The sequence below is a fragment of the Meleagris gallopavo genome, chromosome 2, assembly GCF_905368555.1.
Source record: "Meleagris gallopavo chromosome 2, MGAL_WU_HG_1.1, whole genome shotgun sequence".
In the NCBI taxonomy this organism is placed as follows: Eukaryota; Metazoa; Chordata; class Aves; order Galliformes; family Phasianidae; genus Meleagris; species Meleagris gallopavo.
Window position 1 is genome coordinate 8,622,012 of NC_139405.1, and position 19,627 is coordinate 8,641,638.

The 19,627-nt window shown below is 40.6% G+C and overlaps 1 long non-coding RNA gene across 2 annotated transcripts in view; it reads left to right on the forward strand.

Moving 5' to 3' along the window:
- LOC116216280 (uncharacterized) overlaps window positions 1-19,268 on the forward strand; it is a 41,306-nt gene extending 22,038 nt beyond the window's left edge. For both annotated transcript variants that reach the window (XR_004158738.2, XR_014881845.1), the window contains one exon: window positions 14,312-19,268. This is a non-coding gene — a long non-coding RNA (uncharacterized LOC116216280). The remainder of the gene's footprint in view (window positions 1-14,311) is intronic.
- The last annotated feature ends 359 nt before the right edge of the window (window positions 19,269-19,627 follow it).

Below are 19,627 nucleotides of genomic sequence, written 5' to 3' on the forward strand. Positions count from 1 at the left end.
TTGTTTTCTTACTGCTAAAAAGAAAGGTTGGTTTTGCGTATCAGCACAAAGGAAATTGATGCTGTCACTTATAGATGCATCCATCTTATTTCAAATTGCTGTTGAACGGTAAAGAGAGAAAAGCCGGAGATTAAAAGACAGAGTCCAGTGATCAGAATGAAAAATACAGCAGTCTCAGATGCATAACAATGATGGGGCTGCTTGGGGTATTTTGAATCCTGTGAGCTTCATGTTTTTTCCATCACAAAAGAAAGAGTGTCCACCATTTTTCGTATTAAAATCTGCTGTGTTTCTGTGCTATGTGGTGAGTATGAGAGATGGAGGTGGGAACTAAAACTGACACTTACTCTGCTTTCAGCTGAGCATGCTGGGTTCCACTGCAGGCAATAGCAATGGCTGATTATTTTTTAATAGATTACTATATTTATTATTTTTTGTTCGCATTTACTGTTCACAGCTGAAATTGCATATAATCCTTCTGTAGACAATGACATAGTCACCATTGCAGAGACTTCATGAAGGAGTGAAGTCTACAGAGACTGTCACACTCCTCCTAGCCCTCATGCTGCAATTTGCAATAGTGCTTGGGCTTTAGATGGGTCCTCTGGATAAGCAGTGAGGGACAGCCCTCCCGAGATTTCTTCAGAAAAAAGAGACAAGCAAGGTGCAGGTGACATTGTCCTCACTTCATGACTTCTGCCACCTCACAGTCAGAATTGTGCAGAGGAGCTCTGGTCTGGCAGCTCACTTGGAATCACATGCTGATGCCTGCTTGTTGCCCAATTAAACTGGAACAAATGCGTCTCCATTAAGCAGAAGTACTCACTGCTGATTGATTAAGCACCCTCCTCTGTTAGGGGGTAAATTCAGACTACCATTCTCCCCACTAAAGCAAGCTTAAAGCAAGTCTAAGAAATTCACTTAGCCATATAGTGCAGATGCAGCAGAATACAGTTAGGAACTGCCAAAAACATTTTCTGCCTTATTTAAAGTTATCTGCTCGAATTCTTGAATAAGAGAAAGACAATGTGAAAGGAACAATGAGCAAACACATACTACTTTTTGTCAAAAGAAATTAAAATACATTTCTAGCCTTTAAATTGCTTAGAATGTATGAAAACATTACTCTCTATGGTTTATGAACCAGAATAACTTTTTGTATATATATATGTAATTTACTTTTTGGTGCTTTATTCGTGTATCGCAACCTTTACATATCAGTTGGGTATTTTAAATCATATAATAGAATCATAGAATGGTTTGTGTTAGAAGGGACCTTTAAGATGATGTAGTTCCAAGCCCCTGCTATAGGCAGGCACAGCTCCCTCTAGACCAGGCTGCTCACAGCCCCATCCAGCCTGGCCTTGAATGCTTCCAGAGAGGGGGCATCCACAGCCTCACTGGGCAACCTGTTCCAGTGTCTCACCACCCTTCTCTTAGTTAAATTGTTAAATGTCCTTCTCTTTGTTAAATTCAATTTGGAAATTGAGATAAATATACTGGTAAGCCACTGAAGAGAGAGAGTTAAGAAAAACAAGAAAGGAGGAAGGAGAAAATAAAAAGGAAAGAGAGTGGTTAGCAAATCAACCTCGCTGTCTCACCCAGTGTATGTGAATCTCATAATTCAACAGCCTGACTCAGAACAGTGCAGGGCACTGCACTGTAATATTGCCTGTCAAGGAGATCTGAATGTAGAATGCTTTTGGCTGCCCTGAGCTTTGAGGGTAAAATTGCTTTTCTGAGTTTTAAATTTTGCTTACAGGAAGGATTTGAGCCTATTTATTACATTCCTCACCAGCTACCTCGTTCTGAATGTTGTAAAAATAGCAGAGCTTGGTGTTCTGGTAACTAAAATGCACAGGGATTTATTTTTAAAGCTACTTCCGCAGGCAGTTAAGGAACTGTCAGAGTCATAAATATGAAACAGAATCAAAGTGCATGGCATTCCTATGTCAGACTTTACCATTTGCTTATTGATACAGGAACTCCACCCTCTTTTTCCCTCACCTCAGCAGTCGTTGCTATCAGCAATGCTGGACCAGCAGCTGCCGCAAGAGGTTGCAGCAGCGCTTCTCCCAATGCACAGCTGAGAGATGTGCCAAAAGGAGTGGGATGATGTAAATGCGTGACTCGGAGGAGTTGGGGTGCACAGCATACATGCATTTCTGGAGTAAGACTCCTTTTGGAGCACTGTTTCATGACTGTGCTGATCTAGGTAACCTAGGTTAGATACAAAGAGTAGAAGGTAAAACACAGCTCTTCTAGAAGGCTAAACAACAGTAGCACATTTTATCTGTGCTTATTTTGAGAATTCCTATGGAAATAAAGCCTGCGTTTTCTCTAAACCTCAGAGTTATCAAGCTGCTCTATGCCCAGTCAGCAGTGATGCAGAAGCAGATGCATAGGATTGAAGACCCCTTTATATCTGGCATATAAGACAGCAAAATAAAAACAGAAGCATTACTCTTTCCTTGCTTAGTGAAAGCTTTATGATGCAAGTTGCATTTCTAATCCATTATGTTCCTTCCCTCTATGATGCATCTAATGAATAATCTGCATATCTCATCCACAACTCACTTGGCAGCAAAGTAGCGTCTTTTACCAGTCACCTAATGGTTTTAAGCAGTATATTACACCTTTTGTTCTCATCCTAGTTTTGAAGTTAACACCTTTCCTCCACTTCCATACCTTTTCCTGTCCCAAGTACCTCCTTGATCCCATGACTGCTCATCAGCCAGTGGTCCGCCTCTGCAAAGCACTGCTGCTGGCAGTTTTTCTCCCTGCTCCAGCTTTTGCTGCTGTGTCAGGACATGCCATCTCTAGAAATGCTGGCTGTAGCCTAAACATACTGAATTTTTTAAAAAGTCAGACTAATTCTCCATATTCTGCTGCTTTTGTTTTAGTCTTCCTCTTGGAATAACACTATTTTTGGTAAATCATGTCAAAAAATTATCTTCCTTGAATTGTTCTTTTAAATGAAGTGAGTGCAAATTTTACATAGTCATAGTTTTTTCAATAATGCCTATTTCATTGTAATGACAGTTAGATATTGAAGAAAGACATTGCAGTGACTTGATGCAGCAAAAATCCTATCTTTTAGTTTTTAGGAAATAGCACCGTATACTAAAACAAGTAGCTTGCTTCTGGTTTTGAATCCATGAAATAATTCTTGCCCTCTGACTGCTTGTGGAACTGCTTCTAATTTTATGTAGAGTACAGCAGTAGTGCTAGGATAAGGGTAAAAATGGATATTCAAGTCTTCTTGGAGAACTGACAGCTTTATCTTTCAAAGAAAGCTGCAAAAAATTGGACTATGTTTGCATTTTCATGGCCAGTTGAAGAGATTTTCATGAAGACCATTTTTTTGTCAGCCACTCGACAAAGTGTCCCAAGGGCAAGAAGGAACTATTATTGCCTGAGACTGACACATAGCTGGTCTTAATAATGTACAACATATTAACTGACCCAAAAAAGAAAGAAAGAAAGGAAGGAAAAAAAAAGTATTAGAAATTCACTGTAAGACAAATACGCAGTGGAAAACAAAGCAGTCACATCTTTCATTCCATAGATAGAGGGAAAGTTTTGAAGAACTTTTCCATTCTTCATTTCAGCAACAAGATTAATACCCAGCTCCTGTGGCAGCACTTTCTCCATTGAGGTACATGGCTATTGCTTTGCTGTGGGACAGGAAGAAGGGAAGGAGTAGAGAAAAGTGAAGGGGCTGAAATAAATCCAAGTTTAATTTCCAAGTTATTTCTTGACAAAAACCCTACAGGATAGAGAAGGCACTACCAGCAAATTTCTCTTCTGTTCCACTGGTCCAGGCATTCCCCTGAGGCACAAAAAGCCAGAGTGCTCCATGAACATGGCATATCCAAAGAGGAAGAAAGAAGAGTTACTACCAGAGTCTGTGTTGCAGAGGTTCCCCAGGCTGTCTTCATGCTGTCCCCAGCCCTAAGCCAACCGACTGCAGCCATCCTGCTCAAGGCAGCACTATCCTGCTCAAGGCAGCACTACAAAGTGCTGCAGGCTCAGGCCCAGAGGATATGCAGCTACTCTGACTCAAAATGATGTGTGCAGGGAGCAACTAAGTGGGGCTCATCTCCTGGTGCCAGTCTGGAGACAGATTGCCCAGAACTTCTCTGCACTGCTGCACTATGCACACCACCAACTCATTTTTGCACTGAATTGAGAAAACTGGGCCTAAGCTGGGATTTACAAAGCCCTGCAGGTTGAGTTCCTAAGAAAACCAGCAAGAGCTGTCTTATACCCCTCTGTTTTACATTGCTTCTGGTATTTATGAGAATAAGAGATTGGAAAAAGCATTTGATCTCTATTTTTAAATTTCAGAGAGTTTTCCTGTGAATAGCTCTCCTTTCTTTTGTTGCAGTGCTGTGCAATACAAATGCAAAAGAGGGCACTAATGCAGTCCCCAAGTGTTCATAGCAAAGATCCCTTGTCCACGGTTCACACAAACCCCTTGACACAGCAATCAGGCACTCAGCTTAACAGCAACAACGTGGAGTCCCTGTTCTTGCTGAACCCTGTGTTAAACATCCCGTCACATGGTGAAAATATTCAGCTGCCTTCCCAAGAGCTTGTCTGTTCATTTGTCTGCCATCCCTCCTATTCCCCAGTTACCTTTCAGTCTGTGAGCTGGCACACAGCACACTCCACTGAGATACAGATGGTCCAAGTATAGGAAGTTCCTACAGTCTTCAGCTGTCTACCAGACAATAAACAGAAGTGTCTCCTTATAAAATATCCTATCACCTCCCTCTAGACAAGTACTGAAGAGTAGCAAAAATGGATCCCATTGAAAACATGAAAAAATAATTTGGATGGACATTTGTCTGCCCACAGATATTGTTTCTTTAACAATTTTCCATTTCAATTCTGAATTTCTGCAGCTCATTGTGTATCCTGAGACCAGTTTGCCAATCTGTTTCCTCAGGTTGTCTGCTGGCTTTCTCTCTCATTTTTTCAGCATCTTTTTTTTTTCTCCAATTTCAGCTTGAGTATCTAACAAATCTTAAGTTTGCTGTCTAGCACTAAAAAGGCAATATTTGAGGACTTGGAGTACCAGACATTCAGCCTTGTGTTAAGTATTAGATTGAGTAAACATTGTCCAAATCAGATGTGCTAAGTAAAAACAAAAGAAAGCCCTGATCCTGCTTACTGTTACATAATTTCACTGGTTTTGGTGAAGTTGCTTTATATTAATTAAGTAATAAGAAACCTTTTAAGGCTCCTGACATAAAATCTCACTTGATTCCTCATAAATAATGTCCCCAGAGCTCATTCACAGTAATAAAAATATATAGCACACCGATTAAAACTGCTGTAATTTATATGCCTGAAAAAGAACTCAATTTAAACACATATTTGGAGTATTGCGTGGGTCCAAAGGTATGGGGATGACGGTTGGCAAGAATCCACTACTCCTCCACTAGCAGACAGTCCTAAAAGCTGCAGGAGAAGACCCAAGGATGAGGGAACCATCTGGCACCATGGAGAATGGGCCCGTGGTCAAGGCTTGCTCCTCTTGAAAGAGGCAGCACTTTTCTAGTAACATTTCAGGCATACTTGTGTCTTGGCCTCTGCAGCCATGACTGGCAGCCCTATGGAATCACTGTTACAGCAGCTGCCCTGCGTGATCAGGTCCCATTTTTAAAAAATGTTATCTGGAAAAATAAGGGTAAGCTCATAAATAACAAAGAATTGAGAGCACTATGTGAGCTTGACCTTTGGCCAAGCAAGATATGGTTGGCTGCTTGAAATCTCCTGGGCTGATCTCTTGGCTCTTCAGAGTATCTTACATGATTGTCCAAACAGGTGCGACTCCCACCTATGACTTTGTATGGCATTATCAACTAAAATTCAGGAGCTGAGATTGCCACATATTAGCAAAGAACAATAAAATTAAATGAAAAGATTTATATATTATTCTCTTTTGGAAGCAATGTTTTTCCCTGATCAAACAGCAGTAATATTTTCCACAGATTTGGAAAGAAGTTATCAAGGCAAGGTTCAGGAGAGCAAATAGCTCCTGTGTCCATGATGATTCAGAGCTTGTTTTTAAAATTGTTGTTTTTAAAATAGAGGCTCACTTTTCTATTTCATATCAGAAGGCTGAAGGGGGAGGATATTAAAGACTCCAGACAACCAGACCCATGCCCGCTTCACTGCCCTATCAGCCTCATACTGAACTACTACTGATAGTGAGCACCAGGCTGCTCAATACCATATGCTAAAGTACTGTGCATCTTAGAGAAACAAGCCTCTTGCAGTGTATTGGGATGCATCTCAAGGAGCATTTCTCAGTTTTTCACTCTGATTTTTCTCAGATTTTTACTCTGATACTTTTCACCTACTCTGAGATACTTGTTCACAAGTACCTCACAGCACTCAAAAGCAAAAACAAACAAACAAACAAAAACCAAAAACCAAAACAATAACAACAACAACAACAAAACATTTAAAAACATTTGAGCCAAAGGTGACATTGTGGCATTTCTGATGACAGGAATGAATTAGCCAGTTTTCTGGATGGCAAAAAGCAAGACACCAATGTTTGGTAGAACTTTTGGGGCTAATTCTCCCCTAGTAATTTTTAGTCCATAGGGGAAACTGGCACATGTTGACCTGTAGCTTTCACACTTTTCATACACCCAAGTTAAGAGTACCTTTTCAGTTTGGGCTGGAACAAGGAAAGAACAAAGAAGTATTTCAGTGCAAGAGCTCAGATAAATAAAGCACTCCTGTGTTACTGATGGCAGGTGAGAGCAATGAGATCGTTGTTTCTATAGACAAGCAAAAGGCTCAGAGGCTATCCATAGAAAGCTAGTTCTAATGTTTTCAGTAAACACCATTTTCTACTAATTTTAATCATTCACTATTACCTTCTCAATTATTTAAACCAAGGCAAAGCTTAAAGCTGCAGAAAATGCTCCATCAGAATGCACTTCACGCTGCAAGCACAGTAAATGCACTTAAATTTATCTGAAAGCTTATGTCTGGAAGACTGCTAAAAGCAGCAGTAAATTCTCATTAAATACATGTATGTTTTTCTTTCTTTTAATATTACTATAGAGTATTGTTGGTGAGCCACATTCTGAGCTGCTGAACTTCAGGGCTTTTAGCTGCACAGTCTTCTTTCCACACTTAAAAACTGGAGGACATCCTGAGTACACCGTCATGTTCAGTGACCCGAGATAAACTATTTCTCTTCCCCTTGCACCATCAGTCACTGCTTCATTTGTTATCAGCAAGATGGTTTAAATTTTACCTGCCTTCAACTCACCTAACTCAGAGTCTTCTTTGTTAGTGAGGGTCGAATGAGTGTGTTCTGCATTGTGCTTCAATATCCAACAAGCTATTGGCTTCTTGTTTTATAAGGACACCAAAATGAACCTTTTTCCACTCCGGTAACAGTTACCATCATTACAAGGACATGGTCTCTATTTATCTTCTATGTATCTGCTCCCATATGCTCTCTCTTTCTGCAGAAGAATTGATGCCTTGAGGTGCTGAAGGACAGCTATAAGCTTTCTTCCCAAACAGGTATAGAAATGAAAGAAAACATTTCATGGCCAAAGCAGAAATGAGAAGTTACTTAAATCCTGTAATAACTGAGAACTGATATGTTTCTATTCAAAAGGTCTGCAGCACAGGAGTCTGCTCCATCAGCACCAAAAAATTTTGAGTATGAAAATGCTCCTCTTGATGTAGGAGTCGTTGCAGAGAGGTCCTGAGCTGCTTGGGCTCAATATGTGTGCCCACGCACCGTGCTGTGAATGGCACACAGACGGACCCTCTAGTCCAGCAGGGCATATGTGCTTAGCCAAGGCACTGGGAAGCAGAAGTGCAGCTCAAAGCTGGATGGTCCTCAAAAGTTGCATCAACTCTGCAGTGAAAGCAATCTGTTCCCCTCTGAGAAACAGCTCAATTGCTAGTGCATTCTGCTGATACAAGCAGGCAACATTTGTTATGAAGGACCTATGGCACCATGTACCCCCTTTCTCTTCTATGGATGTCTTTTCTAATTCCTTGGTTTCCTTTGAGAGTGAAGGGGAAACAACAAATGTCAATCATGATCTTTGGTGAGTTTTATGTCTGAGATGTTTTCATGGATCCAGGATATTTGCTTCCTTTTGGGCTGCTCAGAGAAAAATTCTTTAACAATTAATGTAAAAGTTGATTATTGATTGAGTTTCCATTATAACAGTTTGTTCTTAATAATATTGACAATGCTGAAGGCCACAATCCACTAGTACCAGGGAATTTAATATCAGAGAGATGGGTTACAGCTATTACCCTTCTGCTGGTATTGCAGAGGATTCAAGTCTCAGAGGAGTGGTGGAACAGATGGAAGAGGGACTGAAGCACTACAGAGCTGTTCATCTCAGCTTTTTTAGCAAAGCATAGCTTTGCTCCTCCATTGAGGGAAACAAGTTTGTGGATGACTACTAACAGGAACCTGGGAGATCTGGACCTAGGTTCATGTTGCCAGATAGGAAGCATTACCAGCAAACATTAAATCCGTTTTCTGTGACTTCATATTCTAGCAGTAGCAATCAAAAAGTTTCAGCAAATTCGAAAACCATCGAACTTTTTCCAAGCAGAACTTAATCATTTAATTACTAGTCATCTCATCAAGATGATATTGACTGAAGAGGACGGGAAAAGAACACAAAAAGGAACACTTGGCAATGAAACTAAAGGTCGATATAACTAAGTACAAAAGTGCCTGTCCTAAAAATGGCAATATAATTGTTCAGCAAACTGATAGATAGTGCATTTGACCATTATTTCCGCACTTCTGGACTTCTCAGAGGGTGTTTCATTGAGCTAGGTCCAGCCCCATGGACTGAACTGAACAACTTCCCTTCCTGAGGACATCCGCACTTAGTTTTCAAACTTCCAAGTTTAAAGGTGCCACATCTAGGCTGTTTTAGAAAGGCAGATCGTTACTCCAGCTGAAAATATTTAGGTGAAGTTTTGAGGTTATTCCAGATGTATAGCATACCTGGTGTAAATAGGAATAGAATCAAGACTGCAAAAATTTAAGATGAGTTCCTGTTTAGAATTTTGACTGGAGCATCCTCCAGTGCAAAAGCATGGCACTTAACAAAAAATTCTCGAATATCCATTATTCTCCTTTGTGCTGTTTCTTTCACTTCTCAATCAAGCAGGAGAAAAACCCAGTGGGTCTGAAGCACAAATCATTTATTTAGATGTACAAAGAACCTTCTGTCTGGAAATGAACATTCAAGATGATTGCTGTTTTTTAAAAGATCCCCGGGTTGCAGGTTTAATACAAAGCATTTCTCAGTAGAATTTATTATGTCGGCTTTCCAAATAACAGCCTAACCATGAGTATAGATCTTTTGAATGTGCTCAGTGTAAAAGATCAATTAAAGAACAGACAGCTTGATGCTTACAATCTGTCTTTTAGTAAACATTTCTTTTCTTTCTCCTCAGCTGGAAAATTCCTGCTGGGTTCTGAATAGCAGAGACCTTGAGGGACCTTTGCGTTTGTAAAATAGAACAGACATATTTCTTTTTTGCTTTGGTTTTCCACTCTTCTAACAAAACTGTGCTGAGCCTCTCTCCCTAAATCCATTCTCCAGCCAACCTACAACAGCTAACTTTCAAAAATGAACATTTATTGCAGTGAATATGGAGTAGACCTGTGGAAACCTGATCAGTCTTTCCGCTGAGTGTCAGTGATTTCAGGCAATTACACTGTGTCAGAAAAGATCTGGCCCATGGCACAGGGTTGGCCATCACATTTTTCAGATCCTGTTAGGATTAAAATATAGGAGGAAGTGTAAGAGGTGGCTTTCCTGCAAATCAGGGTATAGTAGCTAGGATTAGAAAATGTATTCCACAGTGTATGCCATTTTTGGAAGAACACTTTCCTACATGAGACCATGGTTGCAAGTGCTTATCCATTTAAGCTTGTCATCTAGCTGATTGGCAGGAAACATGCTTTTTGAATCATTTTCCTATTTCTGAGATTTGCTTTCTAAAATTCTTTTAGCAACAGTTTAGAGGACACAACGTTCTGTCATTTAATGATGATGTAAGAATAAGTTAAGTAGTCAATCTTGGACAGCAAACTATGTTTGATATGTAGTATATTTCTATAAAGTACAGCCACGCAGCCATGAACGAGCATTGAGATAGCCTGCTAAGCATAGAATTGTAAAATAGAATAGAAGCTAATGAACATGCAGTGAATTCATCCTGGGTGAGAAAATTTCCACCTTTATTTGAAGTACTGATAATGGGATACCTGTTTCAGTATTGTTTAGGATGACTGAGGTCTGTGTTTTAGCCACCTTGAAACATACGATAATGCTTAGGACCATCTTATTAAAATCAGTTTTCTGCTGTCACTTTATATGATGCATTTCAGAGCCTACCTTACAGGTAGTCCAGGTTTTTGCTTTCATTCTTCCTACTGAAAGAATATTCAAAAAGTTGATTGCTTTAGTAGTTAGGAACTTTTTCAAACATCCATTCTTAGTGTATCTGTGGGTAATATATCACTCATTTGCTCTTGGGTCAACATTATCTTATATTTTCAGCTGAACTTTTCATTCTTTGAGCTCTGTTCTCTGACTCACATATTGAAATCAGGCATCAAGAATTCAGCCTCATCTACTTACATATGATGTAGCTTAGAAGTAGCACCAGGATCAGGGAATCCTGGGATTCATAATTCCCACAGCTGTCAAATAACAAATTCCTGAGATGCACCTGGACTAGAAGAATCAGAGCATCCTTTCCAACTGAACTATCTAGACCAGCTATAAATAGTCAGTGTGTGTGAGACCCAGGCATCCACACTGGCAGCTCCTAACTGTTCAGTACTCAACTGATAAAATTCAGATACTTGTCTCCTTGGTCATTTCCATTTTTCTGCCCCTCTATTTATAAACTTGGTTTGCTCAGCCAAAGCACATAACATAAGTTTCCACATACTGCCATTAAAGTGACATTAAATTAACATCTTTTGCTGGGAAAATGTCTTTTTTTTTTTTTTTCCTGTTTGCATTCTCAAATGTGGTTGGATCATTTTTATTTGTACCTGAAGAAGGAACCAAGCTAAGCAAATGTCAGCTAGAAAAGTCTTCCTCTTCTAATAACTGGAGATGATGTGTGTCCCTGGCTTACTGCATATGAAGTCTCTAAACCAAAAACAAACAAACAAAACAAAGAGAGTGCACTGAACACATAAAATCAATAATCTGTGATTTCCTAGATGAAACTATTCTATTACTTTTCCCAAGCCAACCCAGAACAAAGCAGCTATTTGATTTCTGCATTACACATTGCCTGTCATTTGTCAGCAGGAAAAAATCAGACTACTAAAAATGCTTATTTCTTTGAGAGCAATAATTAAATGTGCGCTTGCCTTCAGATCAGCTTTCTTGAAGATGCCAGGGAAAAGAAATTCTATGTTGTTGTGTATAAAATAGTCTTTAAAGAAGAGCATGGGGAGTTAGCTGTATTTACATTAATGGTTTTCATGCAGCTAAATCCCTGCTTGCTACTTAAAAAATTTGCAAGATATAAAATTTAGGATCTTGATCATAAAACACAAATTAAATCAACATAGTCTGTTCAAGAGAGGATGAATACATTTCATTTCATTGGAATATAATAAGCCACATTGGCAGGAATGAATCCTGATTGCTACAGCACACATCTTTTTCATAACTCGGTTTTCTACCCTAGTATCATGAACAGCATGTCAGAGTCTCCCCAGCACAGTGGTTCTCAGGGCAATAGGACACACTTCATGTCCCTCCTGGGTGGTGGGAATCTTTCCATAATCCCAGACATGATTGTCATTGCAATTTCCAATGCAGCTACCATAATGCATTAAAATAAAATAAACTCTATTCTGGAATACTTCTTGACCTAAGGAAGAAACAGGAGAAAGACTTGGAGGGAAAATAAGGCAAGAGGAAGAAAAATAACTGGAGCCAGATGACATGATATACCAGCACAGAGTTGGAGGAGTGAAAAAAAGGAGGTATCCACTAGACCAAGAGTAGTAGCTGGTGGTATTGTGCCTATAAAGGCTGAGTGGGCTGAATTCTAATGACAGTGAGGCACTTCAAAACAGGAACCTGCAGATGGGAGTTCAAGGGAAACCAGCAGATCCTGCCTGGCAGAGAGGTGCAATACTCCGCTGCTCAGAAGCAGTTTTCTTCCATGGGGAATGGCTCTCATATCTCCAGAATGCTCTGTATTAATGCACTGAACCTCTGATTTAGAAAAGTCTAATTTGTCAAGCAGGTTTTCCACTTCTGCATTAGACTGTGCTAATTTAACTAGAAGTTAACCAACCATAAGGGCCAGCATAGAGATTGTGCATCTAGAAGAAAAACTATCACTAAAAGAAAAAAAAAGATGACTGAAAGGCTGACAGAATCTTCAGAAACTTCTTTAACAAGGCACATTTTCCTTTCTATCCTCTCTCCCTGTCTCCTACCATTCAGATCAACAGAGGTGATCATGGGCATGCTGGGCCACCAGTATTACCATTTTTGAGTCCAAACTTGCAGTGACCAGTGTTAGGCACCTTTTGCCTCATTATTCTTTTATCTTTACCTCATTCCTTTTCTAAGATCTTTAGTACCTGAAGCAAATAACACAGCTATATTTCAATACTGTATGTTCTCCACTGCATTTTTGTTGTTGTTGTTGTTCTTTTTGGGGGGAGGAGCTGGGGGTTTTTTTCCACGAATGCATTTTCATCAGATAAGTGCTTGTTATAGGCTAAACCATACTCCAGTACTCTAAGACAATGGCTTGTCTTATATAAGAAGCTGTATGATTTACCCCTTCCACTGCTATGACTGCTCATTTTCAAAATAACTGCAAAATGCTACCAAACAGCTTCACTGAATTTTCCAGTAATACCCAGGTGAACACTGGCAGTAGCCAGCTCTGAACATAGGAAATCTGGAAAGGCTGAAGTCTGCTTCCAAGTTAAGGGAGACCCCCACAGATAAGACTGAATGTGATCTTGGATGCAGTTTTGTCTGTTTTCCTGAGGTATTTTTGCTTGCTCAGTGGCTCTTTTGTGTTACAAGTACAAAGCATTTCTACATGGAAGAAAAACACTCTACCTGACAAACTGGATTTTTTTCAATACATTCCTCAGTTTGCTCACCAAGTTCTGAAGCAGGAATGGACAAGTGTAAAAGGGCAGCCTATTGACAATCATGTTCTTTCTCTACCTTCTGCTTCTTGAGAACTAGTATTTGTTCAAGAAATTATATATTGCTTTCCTCATACATTCCTCCTCCCCAACAAACATACCATAATATCTCTTCAAACAAACATGTCCCAGAAAAAGAAGTAATAACCAAACAGCAAAAGAATATGCCCCCTTTTCGCATCATTTTTTGCCCTCTCATACTGAATCATGGTTTCACTAGACAGTGTCTGTGCAAGGCTTGGCAAGGTCAGTGCAAGAGTCAGCAATCTCTGTGCTACACACAAGGTGAGCAGATGAGTGGCTGACCCCTATTTGCTGCCTCAGGGACCTGGCTGCTGGATATCAAAGCTTTCTCACACAGCCTGAGGCTGGGCTACTCATCTGCTGCATACCAAAATGTGCAAGGAGCTGGGAAGCCTCTCAGGAAATAACCCAAACTTCCACTTCCTATTAACATTAGAGAAAAGAGAGACTGACAGGGATGAAAACAGCACCTTCTTAAAAGTCAGTCACTCCAGGGAGTGAGATAAACCTGCAATGCCTCATTGATGAGTGGTACATAGCGATACTCCCTGTGACCTTTCTACTGAGGAACTCACATTTTCAACACAGCTATAACAGAGAGAAAACTGATGATCATCCAAGTGTAGGCTCTGCTTTTCCTTTCATTTCAAGCAAAACTACTCCCATGTATTTTGTATACATGGACATACAGGCAAATCTCAGTTGGGCTGGGTCCACAGTCTGCAGAACTCAACTGCTCATTACATCCGGGGTTCAGACACAATTGTGGTGAATGCTAATGCCTCCTAAAGCCATCAGTGTCATGCAGTCCTGATACCTGCATGTGAACTACAGCACAGCCACGTTTTCTATGTGCCATATGCTTCAACTCCATGCATCCTAAATAACAAATTTAATTGTATGAAGTTGCTTAGTCACAAGAGGCACTTGCATATTAAAGCTCAGCAGGATGAATGAACTCAAAAGGCTATCACTCAGCATGAGACACAAGATAGAAATCGAGTGTGGAGGTGACATTTTAACCTGTTTGTTGTTAACCAACAGGAGCCATCAGCACAGATGACCATCAAATCATCAGATCTCTACCTGCAACCCCTCTCTATTTACATCATCAGAACTCTACCTGCATCTTCTCATCCTAAAAAGCAAATCCAGCAAGCCAGAGGGGTTACCAATGTTTTCTCGCCTAGTTCTGTTCTGCACTTCCGTAAAGGCTCAGCCTAATGCACTGAGCATCAGTTCAGCAGATTGTATGTCAGTGCTACTGGCTGGAGGAACTGGGAAGGGAGCCTGACACAGGAGCTGTACAATACATACAGTGAATCCTCAGATGGCATGAAAAAGGTGTTTGCTTGCCATTTCATGACTTGATAAATACCTCAGTCTGTCATTGGCTTTTATGACAACAGGAAGAAGTAGGCTTTTGTGCCTCAAAATGTGGTCTGTCTAGAAGCTCCATTTCCAGATGCACAGGACTGTTCACTCCTCTGGGGACAGTGTATCTCCCACTCAGCATGAACAGAGTTACCTTCACCATCTCTATCTAGAAATCCATGGTTAAAGTACTCACCTTCTATCTCACTTGCAAGGTGAGATTGAGGTGTAAGGAGGAAGCATTTCCATGGATTGTTCTCCCAGTGGTGGTGTGGGCTTGCCAGCTGCAGGCAGACCCTCTTTCTCCCCCTCCATCATGCTTTGCTGCAGTAAGAAATGTGCTTCTGTGAAAGAACTGTGGACTGAATCCCAGTGGAAAGTAGCCCTTCAAAAATAGCAATTTTTTAACTGAATCATTTTCCAAATCACACTCTAAAATTACTTCCTTTCCTGGCAAGCTCCCGGCAGTTCACAGGCAAGTGTGGATTTGGAGGCTGCAGGTTTCACAGGAGCTGCATTGATCCCATTCTGCAGACACTTGAAAAATATTGGTAACAAATCTGCATCCATCTGTCCACGCATCTTTCCATCCACCCCTCCCCTCTGTGGTAGTAGGAGCCTCAAGCCGCTTTGATTCAAGCCTGGAAAGACTGGGAAGCCAGCTTTGTAATCTTTTTACATTTCAGCACAGCTTTTTATTTTGTTTCTCTCAATATCCTTCTGAACAAAATGTTCAATAGACAAAGGTATAATGCAATGGATGAACAATTGGCAGACAGATTCAGTCAGCTCAAAGAGTCATAGTAAATGCAGTTATTTCAGCCTGGTCACCCGTCACTAGTAGGGTTCCTTGGCACTCCACTTTAGTGCCAGTTTTCTCTGTTTATAAATAATCTAGGGACTCCTATTGACTCCTTTGAGGGTAGAAAGATCTTGCAGAGAGATCTTGGCAAATCAGTAGGCTGGACAGACCAAATGCATGAAGTTTAACAAGAGCAGTGCCGGTTGTGCACCTGAGATGTAGCAGCCCTGGATACGTGTACAGACTAGGGGAGAAGCTGAAGCCCCTGGGTTTGCTCAGCACAGAGCAGAGGAGCTGAGAGGAGGCCTCATGGGTGGCTGCAGCTCCTCACAGGGAGCAGAGGGAAGCGCTGAGCTCTGAGCTCTGATCTGTGTGACAGCGACAGCAGGGCCTGAGGGAATGGCATGGAGTTGTGTCAGGGGAGGGTCAGGGAGTCAGGGAAAGGCTCTGTCCCAGAAGGCGGTGGGCATGGCACCAGTGCTGGAGCTTAAGGAGTGTTTGGACATCACTCTCAGCCATAGGGTTTGGGGTCAGTGATCTTTGCGGGTCCTTTCCAACTTGGGATATTCTGAGATGTTGTGACTGACTATGGGGACCACATTTTCAAAGGAAGTTTGCATGCAGCAACTCTTACCTATTTCATCATGATAGAGAGGGAGTGTTTTTCCAAAGAGCTTCTTTTTTTCCTCGAAGTTATTGTCAAGAGGAGTGGTAGGCTGCATCACATTTTCACTGCCTAATTGGCCATTCAGGCCTTTCAGAAATTCTACCCTTAGTCAGTCTGTTCTGAAAAAGCTTGGCCTGGGTTGCATTGAACAAGATGAGCTCAAAAAAAAAAAAAAAAAAAAAAAAAAAAAAAGCCAAGGAAGTGACTGGTTATCTATTACTCTACATGAATTCTACAGCAGGTTGTGTATTCAGAAATTATCCTTCGTAAGTTCTCATCATAGTTGTTTCTCATAGAGTTTTAGAATGCTGTATTTCCATTGTTAAATGCATTAAAAATCCTTTGAATGCCTAGATACTATCAGACTTCCCTACACAAAGCAATAATAGAAAACTAATTAGTAAAACAAATAGGAAGATTACCCACCAGAGTGGAAGGTTTGGCCACAAAATGTGAGGTTTCATGCTGCCAAAGACTGAGATGAAAATAACTCATTTGAATGCAAAACAAAACGCACAAGATGCTGGGTGCCTTCAGCTTTCATTGGCTTTGTTGGCAAGTAAGAGTACATCAGCATTTTCAGGATGCTCATAGCAGCAGATAGGATCACACCTTTTGAAATTGGCTAGCAAGCCAAAACTCACATGTACTTGACTCCTATTTCTTGCCGTGACTTGATTTTGAGTTTGGGAATAAAGAAAAGGGTTCTCAAATGATTCTTGAGTTTATCTTCTCAATTTCTTCAGCTCTGCTCTGACAATAGTGCTCCAGATGGGATAACAAGGTTTTACACAGCACAGAATCATCTGATAAGTGTTTCAACCTCAAGTCTCAGGACAGACTGTATGCTATACCTAGCCCATGAAATGAGTTGGTTTTAACTCCACAGGCTGCAGTAGCTAACACGTATCTTCAAGACAAGCTATCAGTCTGCCTGTTTTCTCTTTTCTCTTTCCTCTCCCCAGAAGTTCACCCCAACACAATTAAGAGACAAGAGAGTACATATGGCCGTTCAGGTTACTGCTCTGGTGCTTTGTTTCAAAAGCCATCAAAACACTTCCTGAGGAAGAACTGGAGTTAGGAATGTCTAAGGTTCCATGTAAACAATCTTTTGCCTTTGCGTATTGCATGTCTTTCATTATCTCAATCTGTTCTTATTCTAAGTATCAGGAAGGAAAAGAGAAGAAGAGTGCCATTGTATTTCATGTACTTTGGTAAGCATCCAGTTAACCAAAAACTGAAAAGTGATTTCATTGACATGTGTTACAAATCAAAAACTAAGGAATATTGGACTGTATAAAGAGTAAAGGAAAAGTATCTGCACAGTATTCACGGCTACAGGAACATTTACAGATGCATAATTTGTTTTTGGTCATCATAAGTTTAGAAAATCTATCTGACTACTTCAAATCAGCCACACACTTGAGGTCAGAAACTGTACTGCGCATTTATTTTCATGAAGCTGGAGACATCTCCACATAATTACTTGAGACTATTCCATGTCAATATAGTGGTTAAAATCTTCTAAATTAACCAGTTGCTTTTTTTCTTCTCAGCACACGTTTGTTGCAACATCAGTGGGGACATATTGGGGTGAAGCTCGAAACCAAGCATCCATCCATCTGTGGAGGTCTTAATACCACTGAGATCAAAACCAGTGGACTTACTAACGTGGGTGGAAGTTATACAGTCAAAGCATGGATGGGAATCTAATGATTTCGCCCACACAAGAGGAGAACCGTTCCCTTGAAAGGTTCAACAGTTGCTGGGCTGTTTTAAAATGCCATAATAAATGGTATTCTCTACTAGTGGGACATGATATTCAGTGTTACAACCTGTTTCCAGACAATGGTTTAATTAAACATTTAATGAATGCATCTCATTTCTTTGCACGAATTCCACTCCAAACAACTAAGCTAATAACATAAACATCACAGTTGGATTATTAAAATGAGTCTTCATGAACACTGTCCCCCTGGCAAACAAAATGGCTGATATCGTGCAGAGGAAGCTGGGTCCCAGTGAACCCACAGCTCAGTGACCCAATTTTAACATGAAACCAGATTTATGGCTGACCATCAGCATTAAAAAAATTGCTAGGCAAACAGTCTTAAACAGTGATTTTTTTTTTTTTGCCACGTCTAGTTATTTTATTCAATTAATTAAGCAATTCATTTAAACATCTATTGCCTTTAGGAGTTCTCCCTAATTAGAGACACAGCACCAGCTTCAAGACATTTCCTCAAACAAACTCTGGTACCCGTATCAAATGAACAGAAATTGGGACCTTCCTTAAAGCCAAAGTCATGTGAGGACTTGCATCCAGAACTCTGAGTTTGTCCAGCAGTTAGCTGCTTACAAAAGGACCGTGCAATTTCATGAAGAATTTTAATAAAAAAAAATATTTATATGGACATTTCTTTTTTATCCCCCCATAGCTAAAAAAAAAAAAGAGCATTTTTGCGAAACAGTGACAATCCTCAAGAGTTAATTAAAAACCTTAAGAGAAATAAGTTGTCAAAACATTTTGAAAATCTGACAAAGCTCTAATTCTTACAGGCTGCGATTCAATGACACTCAGAATATCGTCTTTTCAGTGCTGGAATAGCCAAGCCATGTTCTTTATTGCTTAAGCTTCTTTCTTTCGTAAGAAACTTCTTTCTTCACTTTAAGCTTCTTCCATTTCTTGATGGAAATTTACAAGAGCATTTCCTATCTATTATGCAATTCCAATCAGCTTCCCACCAGTGGCATCCTTCCATAGGCAGCACATCACCCGAAAGGAGATGTATGGTCCATATCTGACCTATTACATCACACTTGTTTTGATGGGGTCTTGATTAGATCTTCTACACTTTCTCACTTCTTCTCGCTTCTTTTGTCCTTGAGATCTGCAATGACTGAGTTTGTGGTTCACTGGCTTAACTGTTTTATTTTCATTTGGTTTTAGCATTTATAGTGGTACACCACTGATACTTTGAAACAGCAGCCCCATTTTATTGAGGGCTGCACATGATATTAGTCCTTTTCAGACTGAAAATCTTCTCCAGTATTTCTGCTTGGACACACTCCTTTTACCTCTACAAACAAAATGCTTTAACACAGAAGCAAGAATGGCAAAGAAGTTACGATTAAACCCATCAGTGGCTACCGAAACATGACAGTCGAGTACACTGTAAACTAAGTTGTTCCATTTGGAACAGGCTGCCCAGGGAGGCGGTGGAGGACCCGTCCCTGGAGCTGTTCGGGAAACACGCAGATGTGGCGCTCAGGGTCTGTCTGCACTCTCAAGCCCCCGCTGGCAGGGCTGCCACCACTCCCATCCTCTTTGCAACACTTCACTGGCGTGAGTTACAAGCAAAGAAATCCAACTACCGTTGAATAGAGTCTCTCGGGAAGGGGTTGCGGTTCTTCCTGCAGTCCAATGGACAGCGGAGGCTGCAGCGAGTGTCCTGCAGAAACGGCTTCGAGAAAAGCGACCTTGGAGCCGCAGTCTCCAACTAAGCTAGAGCTCGGC